Source organism: Bombus pyrosoma, linkage group LG12 (genome assembly GCF_014825855.1).
Source record: "Bombus pyrosoma isolate SC7728 linkage group LG12, ASM1482585v1, whole genome shotgun sequence".
Lineage (NCBI taxonomy): Eukaryota > Metazoa > Arthropoda > Insecta > Hymenoptera > Apidae > Bombus > Bombus pyrosoma.
Window position 1 is genome coordinate 4,996,337 of NC_057781.1, and position 17,338 is coordinate 5,013,674.

The 17,338-nt window shown below is 37.8% G+C and overlaps 1 protein-coding gene across 4 annotated transcripts in view; it reads right to left on the minus strand.

Annotated features, from left to right (window-relative positions):
• The window catches only part of LOC122573950 (acetylcholine receptor subunit alpha-like), a 102,215-nt gene extending 86,679 nt beyond the window's left edge, over nucleotides 1-15,536 (minus strand). For all 4 annotated transcript variants that reach the window (XR_006318841.1, XM_043740981.1, XM_043740980.1 and 1 more), the window contains exon 1: nucleotides 15,218-15,536. The gene's annotated coding sequence lies outside the window, so the exon portion shown is untranslated. The remainder of the gene's footprint in view (nucleotides 1-15,217) is intronic.
• Nucleotides 15,537-17,338: the final 1,802 nt, after the last annotated feature.

A 17,338-nucleotide genomic window follows, 5' to 3' on the forward strand; every position in this document is an offset into this window, starting at 1 on the left:
TCTCGAAATCATTTCACTTTACTACATTTCCCTACAGATCGTTCTACTGTACGCTCACAGTCCCATTTTCTTCAAACTAAATTCTTTCTCGCTGAAGCAAAGCGCACTCACAATGTTCTATCGCGACTCGTTAAAACGTCTGACCGTTCAAGAGTCAACAAACGCGCTCGTGCTTCTTCCCCGAGGTAGAAGCTCGCCCTGCCGCCTCATAATTAACCAAACTTGTTGATGCCACGAGGAGAAAAGCGCGACTCTCCCCAGTTTTAAGGAACGAGTCAACGAGCCGTCGTCACTCGTCTTGGATGCGTTGCTGGCAATTAATAGCGGAAGGGAAAGCGGCGTGCAGCCAGAGGCTCTCGAATGAACGTCGGTTCTCTTTCCTTTTCTCCACACGATGGTGGTTTCAGTAAACTCGACGAGAATCCGACGCTCGAATCGTCGCGGTTGAAGCCTTTGGACGTTCTAGCGTCGACGAACGACGAGGCTCGCGTGAAGTAGACGACGGTTGTTAGAAGAGCGTTCTCATGGAAGGGGATTCGATGTTTTATGCATGGCTCGTGTATACGGCGCGGATGGAAAATTGAAATTTGATCGCGATAGCGTTTATTCTATTTCGTCCTTTGCCTCGTGCTTATGAGAGAATTTGATTTAACATGTAGTACAGCGAGGCTGGATTTTATGAACTTTGGTGGATCATAGAACAGAGAGTAAGGGTAAAATTTTGAGTGACAATATGTAATTCTTGGAAATTCAATAGAATCGCGAATGTAAAAGATGGTTGTTTAAAGAGTGAAGAATTTTTCCTATAGAAATCTCGGCTCTTTCCTTCCGTTGTATTTTTATCGTTATACGGATTCCCTGTGATATTGGGATCATCGTACATCTGCCAATTTCATTAATTTTTGCAATAGCAATTATTAGTCCAATTCCCTGTACGTTATCTGTATTAACTAAGTATTATAACATATAAGTGCGCCGTAATAATTGATTCCAAAGCGCTGACCCTTAAATTATTCAATGGCATTAATGGAAAATTGATGAGGACGCATCGTGCGTGAAACTCATATTTCGTAAATGTATTAATATTCTTTCAAAAGATTAATAAGTATCCAAGTGTAAGTACGTACCTGGACAACTTCTACGTCTCTATATTGTATCTAAATTGAACTAAAAATAGTACGGTACAGCACTCTTTTTCGAAAATAAGGCGATGTATTGCTCTCTTTTGAATTAATTTACATTAATTCTAATAGGAAAATCATACGTAGCTATCTAAAAAGTAACGTGGAATTAAGCGACTGACCACAACTGCATGCACACTACTGGCTGTCACGCTGCAGGTGATGCCTGACCACAACCAGTCAAAACTACTGGATCCGTACCGCAATGTATCGGGTTAAACGTTCATCCAAACGACACTTATTCTATTTATTATAATTCTGGTATCGACAAAATTGTTATATATTCTATAATATTATCATGCTATTATGAAGTAATTATGAAATTTCTTTTCACTAATGAACAAAAGATAAGCGAAAATATACCTTTATCGTGAAACCTATTTCCATGATATATCGCGTTACAAATAGATTTCCCTAATAGATAACGCAATAGTAATAACGCAAAAGATTTTTATACCAAGGTCCACTTGATTTAGTTTGTGTAATTATTACACGGGTTAACAATTTGAAAGTCATTCTGTATTTGCAATGCTTGAAAGAACAAGAAACGTATTTTTAAATTCTATGTTATAAAACAAAGGAATAGAAATTAAACCTGTCGAAATAGAAGTGGTTAAATTCAAGTTTTCTTATCTAAACGCATGTTTTCTTATCTATAAACGAATGTTTTAAGGGCGCAGCGTTACAAATTCTTAAAATTCGATTACAGTGAATTAACGGTATCAAATGGAACGTTGTCCCTCCGAGCTGAAGCGAATCGAAACACAAACGAATGGACCATCTACCGCGAAAGAAACAAAACTCTGTGTGGAATGCAGCTCATTATAAAATACGTTGCACGGTCAGCGAGGAAAACGGAGAAACAGTTCGCAGAAAAAGAAATTGTAGCATAATTTAATTAAACCGTTGTAACTCGGTTTTCCGGCGAGTTTCAGACATGCGAGAACTCATAGAATTCAGGATGAAACTGCGCGACGAGGGATTCCAGTCTACGGCGAGGCCCTCGCAATTATTCTTGTCAGGCCGTTTCTCCGAAACTTGCCATTTCTTCTTCGAGCACGAACGCGAAAGACGTGGTAAAAAATGAAGAAGCAATAGAGATTGCTGAAGACAAGGGAAAAAGGAGGAAGAAGAGAAAGAAGAATTAAGAAGGAGCACGAGAAAAAAGAAGTTAGGGAATGTTAAAAAGAGTTAGCCTCAACTTCGCCGCAATCTAATTTCTCGCCATTAAACTTGTAAAATGTTGTTCAACCCTCGAGTCTCCGATACCATCGAAGTATCCTTCCCCCCGCCCCTCTTCCATCGAGTGAATATTGCAATTCACCTGCGCCTGCGACGGCCAGGATCCGCTTTCTCTGTTGGACTAAACCGTGGAATTGGCTCCCGCCTTGCAAACTGTCCAATCAGATTTATGCAGATTCGTGGATCAATTTGAACAGGGTGTAGCGACATTATTCCAAATGGAATATGATTCTATATCGAGGTCTTAGAATTTAGATTAGTGTTGTCTAGCAAAGCCTTATTACAGCGATATTTTACTGGTATTCAGAAAAGTAAAAAGAAAAGTACAGTAAGATCGTGAGCCAATGGTATTGAAAGATAATAACATTTTTTTGCGATCTAATTTTAAGTAGATTTGGACAATGGGGATGATAATCGCGCGTACAGTGGTAGCGAGCTTGATTGTAATTTGAGAATTAATAATTGTTTAGAACGAAAATTTCTGTTCTTGAAAGGGAAAACGGATGAGAAAGAGGATAATCGAAAGAAAACAGATAGTCAGGGTAAAAAAAAGTGGCAGAGTAATGAAACGTATAAGAGCCAAACTTAACGATCCAATCAGCAATAATTGAATTATGCGATTATAATAAAATGGTTTGATGCATGTTTCTAAAGAATTTTAATCTTAGAAAAGAAATAATAATAAAACACAGCAAATGTTGATATAGATTCAAGAATAAAGTAAAAAAGCGGCGAACTCGCAAATAAAATGCAGGAAAGTTTAAGACCAATATACATAGGTTCAGGTTTGATACCCGCGCGTATTTTTATGACACATCATATACGCTATCGTGATAGCTTCCTAGTGCACAGCAGCCGTCGTGAATTCATTTTTATATTTTTTTTACGAGACTCGTTAAACTGTTAATTTCATATGTTCCCGATTACAATGTTGCGGAAGTTTGATTACTGTGCAAAGAATCAACAGGAATTGGCGCTAATTGGTAGAAAGATCTCGTGGCAATTTAATCGAGTCATTTCTCTGATCGAGTGATGTCGCTTCTAATTAAAATCTCGTCCGAGCTTTCTATGATCATAGACCATGAGAATGTGAATTATTGGACCAGAAGAATGTTTATTCGATTGCATAGCGCAAAAGGTAACACTGAAAAGTGCTCTTTCTTTCATCGAGAATTGCTTCAAGTATTCTTTGTTCGGGTTAAAAAGAGCCAAATTTTGCTCGTTTTCAAGGATTTCATACTTGTAAAATATCTGAATTATAATTGAAAACTTCAGCCATTCAAAGTTCCTGAAACACTTCTGCAACTCCTTCGATTTCTTTCCTACACTTCACAAGAGAAAACAAAAAAGATAGACGAATAATGCGGCTCATAGTTGTATATTTGGCGAAAAGTTTCTGTCCCAGAACACGATGCTTCTCATCAAGAATTTGTCAAACTATATTAATCCTAGAACACCGAACAATTTTCCACGCTTTCTGTCAAAAAGCTGCTATCATTTTCGACAGCAAATCCCGCCTAATCATTCACAAATTTCCACAGGAGAGCTACTCCTCAATTTCCAACGTTGCACCATTCTCTTTGCATTCAGCGATTCGCTAGCACTATAACATCAATCGAATGACTATAACAGGCAGAACAGACGAAAATTCCAAGATACTGCGGAGGGAAAACGCGGAGAGACTGCTTCAGATGCATTCACACTCGCAGGCCGCGAGCTACTTCGTTGCTTTTACGCGACCCTCTGTGTATTCGGAACATTTGTAGCAGATAAACTGCAGACAAGAGTTGACAAGAGAGACAAGAGGCTACGCTAGACTTTCTCCCGAAAGCTTTGAGCTCGACTAATGCCGTATCCTCTCCTCCTGTCTCTCTCACTCTCTCTCTTTGTCGTTCTCTGTTAGAGCTACGCTTTTGAGGTGTTCATTGTCACCAGTTGAATTTCTTCCTCGACACCAGTTTGCTTGGAACTGAATTATCCGGGCTAATGGTGGAATTAACCCCGAGATGTGCTCGAGATACATTCGACATGAGTGCGGTATACCTAAGATATTCTTTCTTTTAAACTTGAGATATCTGCACAACATGATATAATATGATAGAATGAATGTAGCTGGTTGTAAAATCTTGTTCGTCATAGTATCTGGTCGACTCAACGTATATACATATATTGAAATATAATAATAATAGTGATAATATACAAGCAAATATATAACAGTAATATACAATGGGCGTAAAAATTAATTTAACAATTTATAAAATTCTGCTTCATCGGCTAATTTTCATAAATCAAGTTTGTATATGTAAGCCAGTCTTTTTTTAAACTTCTCTTACTCCCAGTGAAAAAAAGGAGCTGCTTAAGATACTTTGGAAGTAACATTATGATTCGATATAAACTTTCAGTAGCAGTTTAATTGGAGATCAGGTTAAAATGAGTTATTAACCTTGAGCGAATAAATGAATCTGCAAGAAGCATGTTGAAGAAAAATAAAAAAATAAAACGAAAAGAAAGAAACAACTTGGCAGAAGTTTGCGACTACGTCGGCCTGTTACGTCCCCCCCGTACAATCGGTTTTCTCTCGTAAAAATTCATGAACATTGTGGTGCGCCAGTTGGTACTAACATCGTCGTTGGAAAGCTGTCCCTCTCATTATCAACACTCCTGAGATTTTTATCTTCGTAAATGTATTCAACATTCTCCCTTATACAAGCAAGTACACGTTTGTAGTAAAATAAAAACAAAGAGAAAATACCCTGTACAAACTTTAGCATAAAATTGTTAAGCATTTTAAAACCTTGCAGCGTGTATCTTGCAAAAATCTCAGCTAGAAACTATTTAAATTTTATGCAAATGTCAATCTAAAATTCCATGGAAATATTACCATTCGCAACCTAACTAAATTAAAAATTCAATTAAATTTCCAATTTTTACCAAAATCTGCTAACGTTCATTCCGCTCAAATATTCAAATTTCGTATCCACGTGATCATAAAAAATTGCTATTTCACATCTCTATTCAAAAACAACATTCATAGAATAGTGTCTAACTTTTCTCGAAGTTCATGAAGAAGATAGCCATTTTAGATTTGAAATTTGCACGATGATTGTTAGGTGACATTTTCGCGGTTCTTCAAGTTGCCAACATGTTTTGCTTCGACATTTTGCAAACATCCCAAGCACAAGCATGCTATTAAAAACAAGATTAAAGCCTGAAAAACCACGAATGTGTAATCAATTGTCTTGATTGAAAATTTCTAGGAAGAAAAAAATATAAAAAAAATACATATTAAAAATCACTAAAGTAGATTAAAGTAAAGTACATTACAAACGTTGATTTTATACGAATTTTAAGCTAAGAAATTATTTAAATATAACGGGTAGCTGTCCGTTGGAAATTGCGAAGACACCGTAGCAGCACTGAACGTTGTCGAAACGCAATTAAGATTGTTAAAAACGGGTTACATGGGGTAAATCGAGTCAAAAATCCCGGGACGGAGGATCGTGGAAGACATCGCAGGCCGTGCAACGGGGAAGAGGAATTTTATTGCGCCGTTGTGTCTCGCTTTATGCAATTACGAGTCGTTGCTGGGCCATCGTGAAAACACGTCGTTCATCTTGTCGTACCCGCGCATACTCTCCCTCCTCGATGCTCTCGTATAACCCGAGAGTTGTTTTTGTACACATTTTAGACGTTAGAGAACCGCCAGAGAAAATTGAGATCCTGTTTGATCATCGTTATTAATATTTTCTTTATTAACGTTATGTTGAAAAACGAAAAAGAATGCGCGGCTTCATAAGGAAATGAGCAGACCTTGTTGATATTTTTGTCAAATAAAGTAAATACAACAGTACTACGATTGCCTTAGTCTCTGCCGTATTACGTATAATCAGACACTATGACTCGATATGATCGTCAAAAGATCATAAAAATGAAAGAAAAATACGAATAAATTGTAGAAAGTGATTTGTACAAAATAGAATCGAATTGTTATAATTATGAAGAGCCAAGTCAATCTAAATCCAAATGTGGATCTCGCAAATCTCATACAAAACTCATGGAATCAAAGAACAAATTCGGCTGTTCCTATGGTGAAAAAGGGAAGGGGGCGGGCTTGATTAAATTTCTAACTACAGAGCATTCGAATTTCGATTGCCGCGATATCCAGTTCATCGGCCAGCTATTTCCGAGCGAGGGTCAAACGTTGGAGAACGACCAGCAGCCGAACGATTTAAGGACGCGAAATGAATTTACCTCGCCGATCGACGATTCCGCGGCGATCGTTTGTTTTCTCTAATTTACAAAGCGACCAGTCGATTTCCAGTCGACGATAACCCGTTTCGTTGGTCGGCTTTCAGCGTCGTTCTAGAATAACAATAGGAAACAATAGCGAGTGCGTGGTGGACAAAAGGGAGAGGAAAAAAAGGAGGGGGAACAAAAGAAGAGGAAAACCAAGAACGAAAGAAGACCGCGGAATAAAAGGGGGAAACGAAAGCTAGAAGGTAAATGCGGATAAATATGGACGAAAAGGAGGAAACGAGAGCGTGAGAGCCGAATGGAACCGACAGAAAGAAGCTGATCAAGCTGCAGCGTATAATTTAGCTCTTTCAGAAAGCTCGTTAACACTAGAAGCTTCCCGTTTGCTCCTGTTAGGCGTGTCTTTTTATACCTTTCAAAGAATCGCTGGAGATCTGTTTTCCGTTGCGTTGGATGAGATGGAAAAATATTTGATGAAGTAAAATGAGAAAAATTGCAGATGATAATATTTGTTTGGAAAAGATGGTCTAATGGATCATTCCGATTTAGGTAGCGTTTTCAACAATAGTAGCTTAGTCATAGATACTGATCTTATATTTAGGTACGTTATAATATTACATGGAAAATAATCAATCACAGTGATTGATAATATTATACGTCAAATAAAAATTTACGTATATCATACGTTTGTATAGAATTGTAGGTATTTACTTGTACTTGTATCGTATTTGAAACTCTAACGCAGATATATTTGTGCAGATTACGAACGAAGAATCGCTATTGTACTTGATTTGACAAGATCCTTATAATTTCTGATAATTTCACTCACTGATCATCTATTCCCTATGATTAGCTCGCGTGCAAGATCGTTTAGGCTTGACAAAACTGTGAATGGCATACAGGTTACTTGGTGGCCAAGCAACACCATCTGTTTACGCGAGTAAATCCCCCTGTACACGATACAATGTCCCATCTCTGCCTACTAGGATGAGGAATTATGCGTCAAGGAGGTTTCACGCTTGTCCATTATCCACGTGATTACCATGGACTTAATTCCATGCCTTTACTCGCGGACAGGAAAATTTCCACGGAGCTTAGAGAACACGAGCCGTCGGCATATTAGATCATACTTAATATGTTAAGCGGATTCCGTGAAAGAAAATGTCCTCTTAGAAATATTTCACTTAAAACTTGAAACGGCTCTTAGAATGTACATAGATGTTACAAGATATTTATTGAAAGCATACATTTCGCAAAGACCACCGAAGTATTTATTTCATCGGTCCATTATTAATAACTATATTAATAAGCCACAACTGGAAAGCAGTTTTAGCGCCAATTATATATTAGTGCTGTGTATTCATTTTTCACCAAGAGCATCTATGCTTGCAATAAAACGTTTTGCAACCTCTACATACATTTTCGCATTAGTTTCAAATTGTACTGTTGCAATAAAGATACTCGTATGTCATTAGACTGCTAACGAAATTTCAGAAAGTTTCATGTGATGTACATAAGATACCATAAAAATTTGCTGCATTAAGTGTTCAAATAGCCTTTCGCGAGCCTCCGTATATATCAATCTAATATTTCTCATGCAATAGCCATCTACCAAACAAAGAAAGCTACGAGAAAGAAGAAAAAGAAAGATTGCCTCGTATGATCCATGTCCAAGAAGCACCAAACATAGTGATTCACGACACCACGATAAATAATACGCTCAGCTTGAAAAGGAACTCTTTCGTTTGACCAACAACCAAAGTGTGGCCTAACCTTTCAAAAAGAAAATTAATGGTTTCTCGCGGCGAAACACACGGATATCTTCACCGGGAGAAATCTAAAGCTGTCTCTTACGGAGAAAGAGAGAGAAAGAGTCGTGAAGACAGCTCCTTTATGCGTTGATCGAGTCTCTGTGAAATCGGAAGAGCTTCAATGGGTATTATTACGGCGTAAGAGGAACGTAGACCGTAACGACGGTAATTCTACCGGTCGATAAGCGATTGTGGCGACCTTAAAGAAAGGAAGATAAGCAACACGTGAAAAATCTTTTCGCGTTCACGTGCCGTGAGACGCGCCCACTCTTATCGCGGAAACTTTCGAAGAAGAATCAACCGAAACCCGTGGTTCTTATCGCCGGTTAGGCCAAGCGAAACGATGGAGAAATTGAGGGTTTCTGTTCGAGTTCCAAATACAGACTTGGATTTATTCCCTGATTTTTGTAAACGGGCGTTATGCTTGGTAGAAGTATTCTTATACAAGTATTAGCTTGTAAGTATTTTTACACATTTTATATATATAATTATAGAATATAGGAAAGAATAACTTTAGCTCTTTGACTGCGACAGGCTCCCACACGATTCTTAATATATACGAAAGGTGCATACATAATATACGACTACTAAATCTGACTTGACCAAACAGGTAATATTCTTCCAATTTAATAAGTTGCAAAAATTCCGAACGGTTCGAATGAACCGGTATTGTGTAAAAGGATTTTCTATTTAAATAAATGTGTATCTTACTAATATTCGAGGATTCGATGCAGAATCTCCGTCGAATATGTGACAAGCTAGACTTCGACTATATATTTTCGATTCCTTTGTGCTGCGAAATTGGTCGACATTCTTTAGAAGTTTTTCACGTACGCGCGGTACACACATTTTGTTTGAACGTAATCTGAAATATCTTTCCCCTATACTAAGTCCCTCGAGTGTCTTTCAATCTACTTCAATGCACAGCGAAAAAAAATATTCCACAGAATTTTCTTTCGCCAGTTGCACGCGCCAAACGTTCTTTTCGTTTTGTCTTTCTCCGTCCCTATTTTTCATTTACTTTTTGCATTTCAAAAACTAACGTTCTCACAGTGGTGTTTTCTCTGTTAAATCGTACCGATACGCGCGAGTACTGTGATTCTTTTAGTTAACAATCAACGGATCGACTGTACCATGAAATTCGAAAAATCTAGATAAAAGTTGTAATTATTTCTTTCGTTAGAGAACTATCGAGCAACTATCCATCTAGTCCGCGATTCTCGGTTCGTTTTGAAGCAACGATTTTTACCGATACGGAACTTTCTATAAAAAAAAAAGTTCTGCGTGCACATAGCGTATGTAAATCGAAATGGAATTAGTTTGGAATACGAATAAAAACGTAGGACAATGGAATACTAATGTGGAGAATATTATATGCCTCAAGTGATGGGATATTAAAAGCAAAGCGCACGCTGAAATGTAATAGAATTATACGGAAATATAAATAACCAAGAAGTTCTTTGGAATATTTAGATATTAATTCTCATGACTTGGAGACCACAAACTTCGCTCTTCCGCCTTTTAAATTTTCTTTTGCCTGCTTTTTGCTAGATTGGGGGCTTCTTATGCATTTATAGGAAATTTAAAATTGCATTTAAAATTTTCAAAGTATACGAGACAAAATATGAAAAGTGTAGTACTTATGGTATTCAATGGATGAAACGAGTTTCCACTTAGATTCAACTTATTTAATTAGGTCTTCAGGAATGCAAATTTGCATAAAAATTCGCAGTCTACTTATTACAAATTATAATTTTATACCTATTATTAATACTTTATTATACTGACACCAAATGATCCACTTGTAACAATTATTATTCCCTAAGCTTCAAATGGAATTTAAGAAAAGTAGGAGGTTTATGATCAATTGCAACTATTTCCTGTGATACATGAGCAAAATTCTAATAACAGAGTACTTAAAAAAGATCTATATCGGAAGATTTAAATCATCCCACATTATATTCTAAGTTTTAATTTATAAGTGACGAGGACGAACAGAATGAAGTGCAAGGTGGAACCCCGATACATCCAGGAAATCAGTACGCAACTGCACTTCCGATTTCACGGAGTTTCTGCTTCCGAATCCCGGAAATCGCAACCACGTCGCCTCTTCCGGCCCGTTCGTTAACAGCGAATCTTCTGGTGGTGCAGGCTCGCGTGAAACCGTTCGTGCAGCCTTCCCGATACGCTGCCGGAATTGGTAAGTAGGCTGTTAGCGCAATACAAAAATATATGCGACGGTTTGCAGAGGCCGGGCAGAATCCATTGCGACACCAGTCGGTCAATGAAAGAAAAAAAGCCTTAATTATAGCGATTTAAAAGTCCGTCTGGAAACTACGACTAACTTTCTTCTCCATTCGGAATTCAGCTAACATTGGATTGTTGTGTGGAACAAGGTCTGTTTTAAACTACTCGACAGAGTTGCTTTGAAAAATTACACGACTTCGTCCAACGTCCTTTGATACTTGCGAAATGGAAAAGTACAGACACTTAGAGTTTGGGACTGACGACAAGTTGAAATGTTTTTGGATTCGTTGATGGACGATGTTTCGATTCGTGAAAATTGATGAAGAAAGTTGAAACGTTTTCATTCGGTAGACGATACAAAATATTTGGGCTCGTGTAAGTCTATAAAAGTCAATCAAAGAAGTAATGCATCATTTAGAGGTCGGAAAGGTTTTAGAGTGCGAGCTAACGGAACTTAAAGCCACATATAAATTTTTGATTTCAGCTCCGTTTGTCCAGGACATGTATTTTACCTTTATTGGTAAATTTCTCGTAAACTATTATCTAACAAATTCTAAGAAAAACATATACATCGCTATTTGAAGTCCAGAATCATCTCATCTTACATTTAAAAATATTAGAAGCATTCTAACTATGACGCGTAAAGAATAATTCATAACGTTATACATTTTTTTCTCGACATTTTCTCAAAAAGTGCAACGCTGTTTAGACATTCAATTGGTATTCCGTTTGTGCGTGGCGCTTTCTATGCTGCCTGAAAATACGTTCGAACGAAAATTTGAATTCCAAAGACGAATATTAAAATGGTATGAGGTGTATCCGCGTGACGAACCCGTCACTCCAACGACAACGATGTTTTCCCTCCTTTTTGGCGAAAGATATCTAGTTCAAAAATCGACGATACTACTATCGAGCTCGAAATTTATACAGAATTTGCCATAGCAGAATTTAAGAAAATGCTAAAATAGTAGAAATCAATGAAAAATATACGCTACTCAAAAGTTTAGAAATCAACACAAATTATTAATCAAATCCTTTGATTCTAGGTTATATATTAATGTTTCGTTAAAATATGTGTCCCCGAAATATTAATTTATTTTCAATTTTACTTTCTATTCGAGTTTATCATATAAAATTACATATTTTTAATTGTACCATCTTATAGAATCAACAATTTTTCAGAGAAACAAACAGTATTAATCCAGTATTCTTGAGTTCCCTTTTTAGTACTTTAGTACCTTTGAATCTATTTAGACACAAACTTTACTTTCCAATATCTTGAAAACATTCTAGCCTAAGAACCTATTGGATAATGAAATGAAGATGTCAGTAAGAAGAAAAATTTGAAGTAGACAAAATGATAACTAAAATTTACTAAGATGTTGGGGGGGGAGGGAATAGGGTACTACGGAGGGTTAGTTGATGGGCCAAAGAAGTTAATTGCGCATGACATAAATTGTGTTTAAGGGGAAAAAAAGAGGAATTAAAAGGCTTTCGCCTAAATAGGTTGTCGGATGAAATGAAAAAAAAGGAGCGCACCAGGAACGGATAAAAGGAACTGGGTTAGATTAGGTCAGTCGTAACGAGCGGTAAAACAATGCTACGAGACCAGAGCTTGGACGGAACCCTTTGATTGTGCGTAGAAAATGTCGTCGATTCGGTTGCGCCTTTATCGATCAAATTTCTCTCGAGCGAGCCCCCAAGCATCGGAGGCCAAAGCGTTCGTACAACGTTCCTCCTCCTTCACCACCTCCAACCTCCTCCTCCACCTACTCCACCTTCTCGACTAGTCGTGCTTGTTTTCCTTTCACCGAGCGTATTTCAAACAGTACATAAAACCGTTATCAGAAACGTTTCTGCCACGTTTATGCTTGCGTTTCTCTCGTGAACTGATAAAAGACAAGTCTCGAAAAGCGTACCGTGCCGTTCTCACGTATTGTTGCTAGGATTTACGGCCGCATAATTGCACGACAATCTCTTGATTAACTCTTTAGAATTCCGAAGTGAAATTGGCACGGAAAATTGGCTCGATCCTGAGAATAGAAATGTTTGAAAATCGATTCCAGGCAAAATAATTATATTTCACAATCGTTCTTTGTAATTTTGAAAATTCATAAACAAATAAATATCGTCTGGTTTTATCTTTCATAGAAAAGAAAAAAGATTATTAAAACAATTAAGGAGTGCCATTAAATGAGCGACGACCGCACCGATAAATCACCACCATAACCAAGCGAAATCGGTGCTGTTGTTTCAATGGGACGACCATAAATAATTGAAAATGATATCACACCACACGAGTCAGTAGTAATTCTAGCAATAAATCCGACAATGCCGCTTAACCAATCATCGTAAGCGTCGCCTAGGGAATTGAGGATTACGGTTAACGGCACGTGAGCAGCCAGCCAATCACACGCGCCTAATATTTACCACGTACGCGGAACAGAGCGATTAAGAAACTTATGTTCGAACGGGGTTGTTGAGCCTTACCTTTATTAGGCGACAGAATATTTCATCGTCTCCGTGAAATTCCCTCGGATTCCCCAGTTCCGTCACAATCAACAAGGCCGATCTCCATAAACTCGAAACGCCACGCTAAGATTCGAGCAATTACGAAATTCCGCGGGCAAAACGAAGCCCAATTCGACGAGCGAGAATTGCAAGCGTTGCGAATACGGCTTAAATTCGTGCGCACTACAAACCGCCATCGCATTTCATCGTGTTTTAGTGAATCGCATTTATCTTATATGCTACATCGTTGTCTCGTTTGAAATTTGATTTTACAACAGAAACGGTATTTAAAAAGTAAAAAATGCCACAGTGCAGTAAAAAGTAAGAAACCTCGTTCATCCTTTAATCCTACGCTGTATATCATGGTTTTACGCATTTTGTGTACCGAAAATCTGGTTTTCCAATAAATTTATGTTTTTACCACCCAAGAGAGAAATTTTTTAGTATGTAATGGCTTGTGAATATGAAAAAGCGTAATTTTAGGAGTCTCGTGATGTTTAAATAAGCGAGAAAGCGATACAGAGGGAAAAAGTAATTTGAACCGCGTAAAATAATCCTTTCAAGTTGGCTATGCTACACGTTTAATAATGGCGCACTTAATACGCGGCAATGGCCGTACCTGACGCGTGTATAAACTAACCACTCCGTTACGAGCGCGTCGTTAATTAGAAATTCGGTGAAAAAGTGAATACTTCCCAGGCAAAACTCGTGTGATCGGTAAACCAAACAGGACAAACGGGCGCTTTTATAGGATAAATTCAAGGATGCTGAATAGTTCGCTCACATTCCACTCCTATTCTATTCTAGGGAATTATCGAAATGATCTCTTACAAACTTCACAATATATATATATATGTTAAATTTTGTATATTAGAAATCAATTTTATTCAATATTCAAATAATTTTATGTGAAATAACGGATGATAAAAAAAAAGAAAGTGCCGTCCTATCGACAAAAAATATCGATTCCACGCGTTCCTTTCATCTGGAGTATACTCGAAGATTAACAACCTCATTAATGTCGTTAATTAATATGAAGCATTGATGTCGGGTATCGAGAAGTATCTAAAAAAAAAAAAAAAAAAAGAAGAAGAAATGCAAAATCCAGGCATGATATACCAGTACGATATATACGCACGGTATAATCAGAATACAACTGTATTTCTTGAAAACTTTCGAACGCTCGTTCTTTTCGCGGTATAAACACAAGGGCGTACCAAAGATTCCGTAACTAGGTTAACCCTGACAGAATTGAAGACGTTGGCACAACCAACGCCACACAGATTCGCAAAGCCGTGTAAGAAATGACTTAAGCTCCCGTATTTACCCGCGAAACCGCTAGCGGGAGCAGAAAACGCAATACGAATATTTACGTAATTTGCCCTTTATGCCCGTCCACGCTGAGAGAACTCGGCGAGGACTGTTATCCTCGGTTGCTAAATTAGGTAGATTTAAGCGCTGCACAAGTGACTGCAAAACGAGACTACTTAACACGGAGCGAAAGGTCTATCTTGAAACTGTTTCCGTTTTTTCTTACGTTGCACAAACATCAAAATCGGTCATATGCAACGCATATCTCATTTTTATGCAAGGACGGTTCGAAAATTCATAACTAGGTTAATCTTGATAGGTATGGAATTCCCCTTGGGATTCCAACATCGGTAAAGCTAAGAGAACACCGATAGATCGATAATTTCACTCATCTGCATCGACCGAGTTATATTCACATCAGATTACGAACAGAATTCAATTAAACGAATGATCGTATAGTTAAAAACACAAAGCAATCGTTCCGATCCACTTTTCTCTCGCCCGGCATTTCAAACGTGTCGCATTTTCGCGGCATAAACACGAGGGCGTTCCAAAAGCAACGCAACTAGGTTAACTCTACCATTCACAGCGATACGAACAGTCTCGAGAAAACACGAACGAAATTCACATAGAAAGAAAACAGAAATGTCGTCTACTCACCCGCGAAGCAGCTGATTGAGATTGACGACGACGACGTCGGCGGCGCCGATGACGATGGCGACGATGACAGGTTATAACCTTTGATTCCACCGTGATCGAGGATCCCTCTCGACAGATCGACAGCTCGAAATATCATACGCGATTGTGAAGAATCCTATGAAAAGAGGCGAGGACGCGATCCGTACCGCGTATCGACTCGATGACTAGGGAAATACCACTCACTGCACCGTTCGCCACGAGTGTGTACGATGAAACGAGAGACGGCCGTACGATGACAACGACGATGACGACAACGACGACGACGAGCAAAGGGTAGAAAACGTTTCCCTGCTTCCACCACCGACACCGCCCTCGCGCCTCGCCACACTGACCGCAGTATTGCGCAAACGCGACGCCGCCTCGATTCTGCGCATGCGCACGCATCCCAACCCGCACCTGTTTCCAAGCTTTCGCAGCAAGAAACGGAATTCACGAAACTTTCGGAAACACATTACATTCCCGTTACAATGTTTCCAACGTGTTTCTGTCACTTTTACCAAACTCCTCTATGCTGTCAGACATCGAGCTTAAGGTATTATCGTTTGCGTGGCTTCAATGTTCCAGCGGTCGATTAATTACAGTTAAATCGTACTATTTCGAAAGTACAACGTTTACGCTTTCAATTTTGTTCTATGAAATTTTTGTATTTCTCCGCTTCTTGTTGCTTCCTTTAATTACGATGCATGTAGTTTCTGTTCAAAGATTGGCAGATTATCCTTAATTAAATCTGACGAGAATTTTAAAATGTGACGTTTTTCTTTTCTAGTTCTTAGACTCGATAGCCACGAGAATGCAAATTAGGTGTAATTTGAAGTTAGCGCGCGCAATAGCGGAGCGCGTCGGTTGTGTGTGGTGCGTTATGATAGTATTTTATATTTTTTGCATACATTACTTATAGTGAAAAATAAATATTTATCCCTGCTATTTTTTTTTTGTATCTCTCGCTAATATTTGGATATTTTCACTATTCTGATTTTATTTATCCATGTATCAGTATCAAATAAATATTTAAAATACACATCGCGCCTTCTCTATAGTTTACCCTCCCTGAATAAAAACGTGACTTTTTAGAAAGTCAAAATTCTATTTATTTCACATTCTCTCATATTGCTAATGTGTTGGAAGATTAACACAGGCTTTTCAAAAAAACAAAATATACGTAAATGGAAATAAAATTTGCAAAACTTAAAGATGAATATTTAAATCAAGGAAATATTTAATAAATGTTTAAATTAACATTTAAACAGTAATCTAATATTCTTCCAACAAAGTATACTCTCTATCATATATTTTTTTTACAATAATGATCTTATAATAAATGAAAAATACATAAAAATTTCAATCAAAATAGGAATCGTTACGGTATAAGTCTTACGATAATGCAGATTCGGTAAAAGTTCAAGGTACGAAAAAGTTTTCCAATCAGAATGGAACGTATTTGGATGAACCTTTCTTTCGTCGGTAGCCAACCAGCCAGAATGAAACAATCGACGAATGGAATGGAGGAAGAAAGTTGTCGAGTGTCCACAAGATACCTTTCCCAATGAATTCTTCAATCGAGCTTTAACATGGAAGACTATCTATAACGCTTGCCGACTGCTTAACAGTTCTTGACTCGATCTTTTGCCGCAGTCTTTCTTCTCGGCACTTGAAACTTCTAGCGAAGGAAATGAACCACCTATGGCTGCAATTAATAATGGTTCTCGAATACAGAGAATACTCTCCTACATTTATGCACATTTCTTACAATATTGGGTCATTTCGAAAGTTTCTGCAATTTTAAATCGTTCACTTTGAAGAGATATGACTTCACAGAAAGTCGGGGGTACTTACTCTACGTGAACAAAGATTCAGATTTTTTAAAGCCAAAAAGGAATTGGAAGATACTTTGGACAATTTCCTGTTTCCAGGAATGGTAGTCAATTGGGATTCATCATACGACGGAAACAGGATCATTAAGGATACTTTGGTGGTTAGTCAAAGAAATTTCAACATCTTTCTAGTCATTAAATGTTTTCTAGTCATCCAAAATTTCGAATTTACGTCATTTTAAAGAGGTCTAAGTTTATCTGGAAATGATTC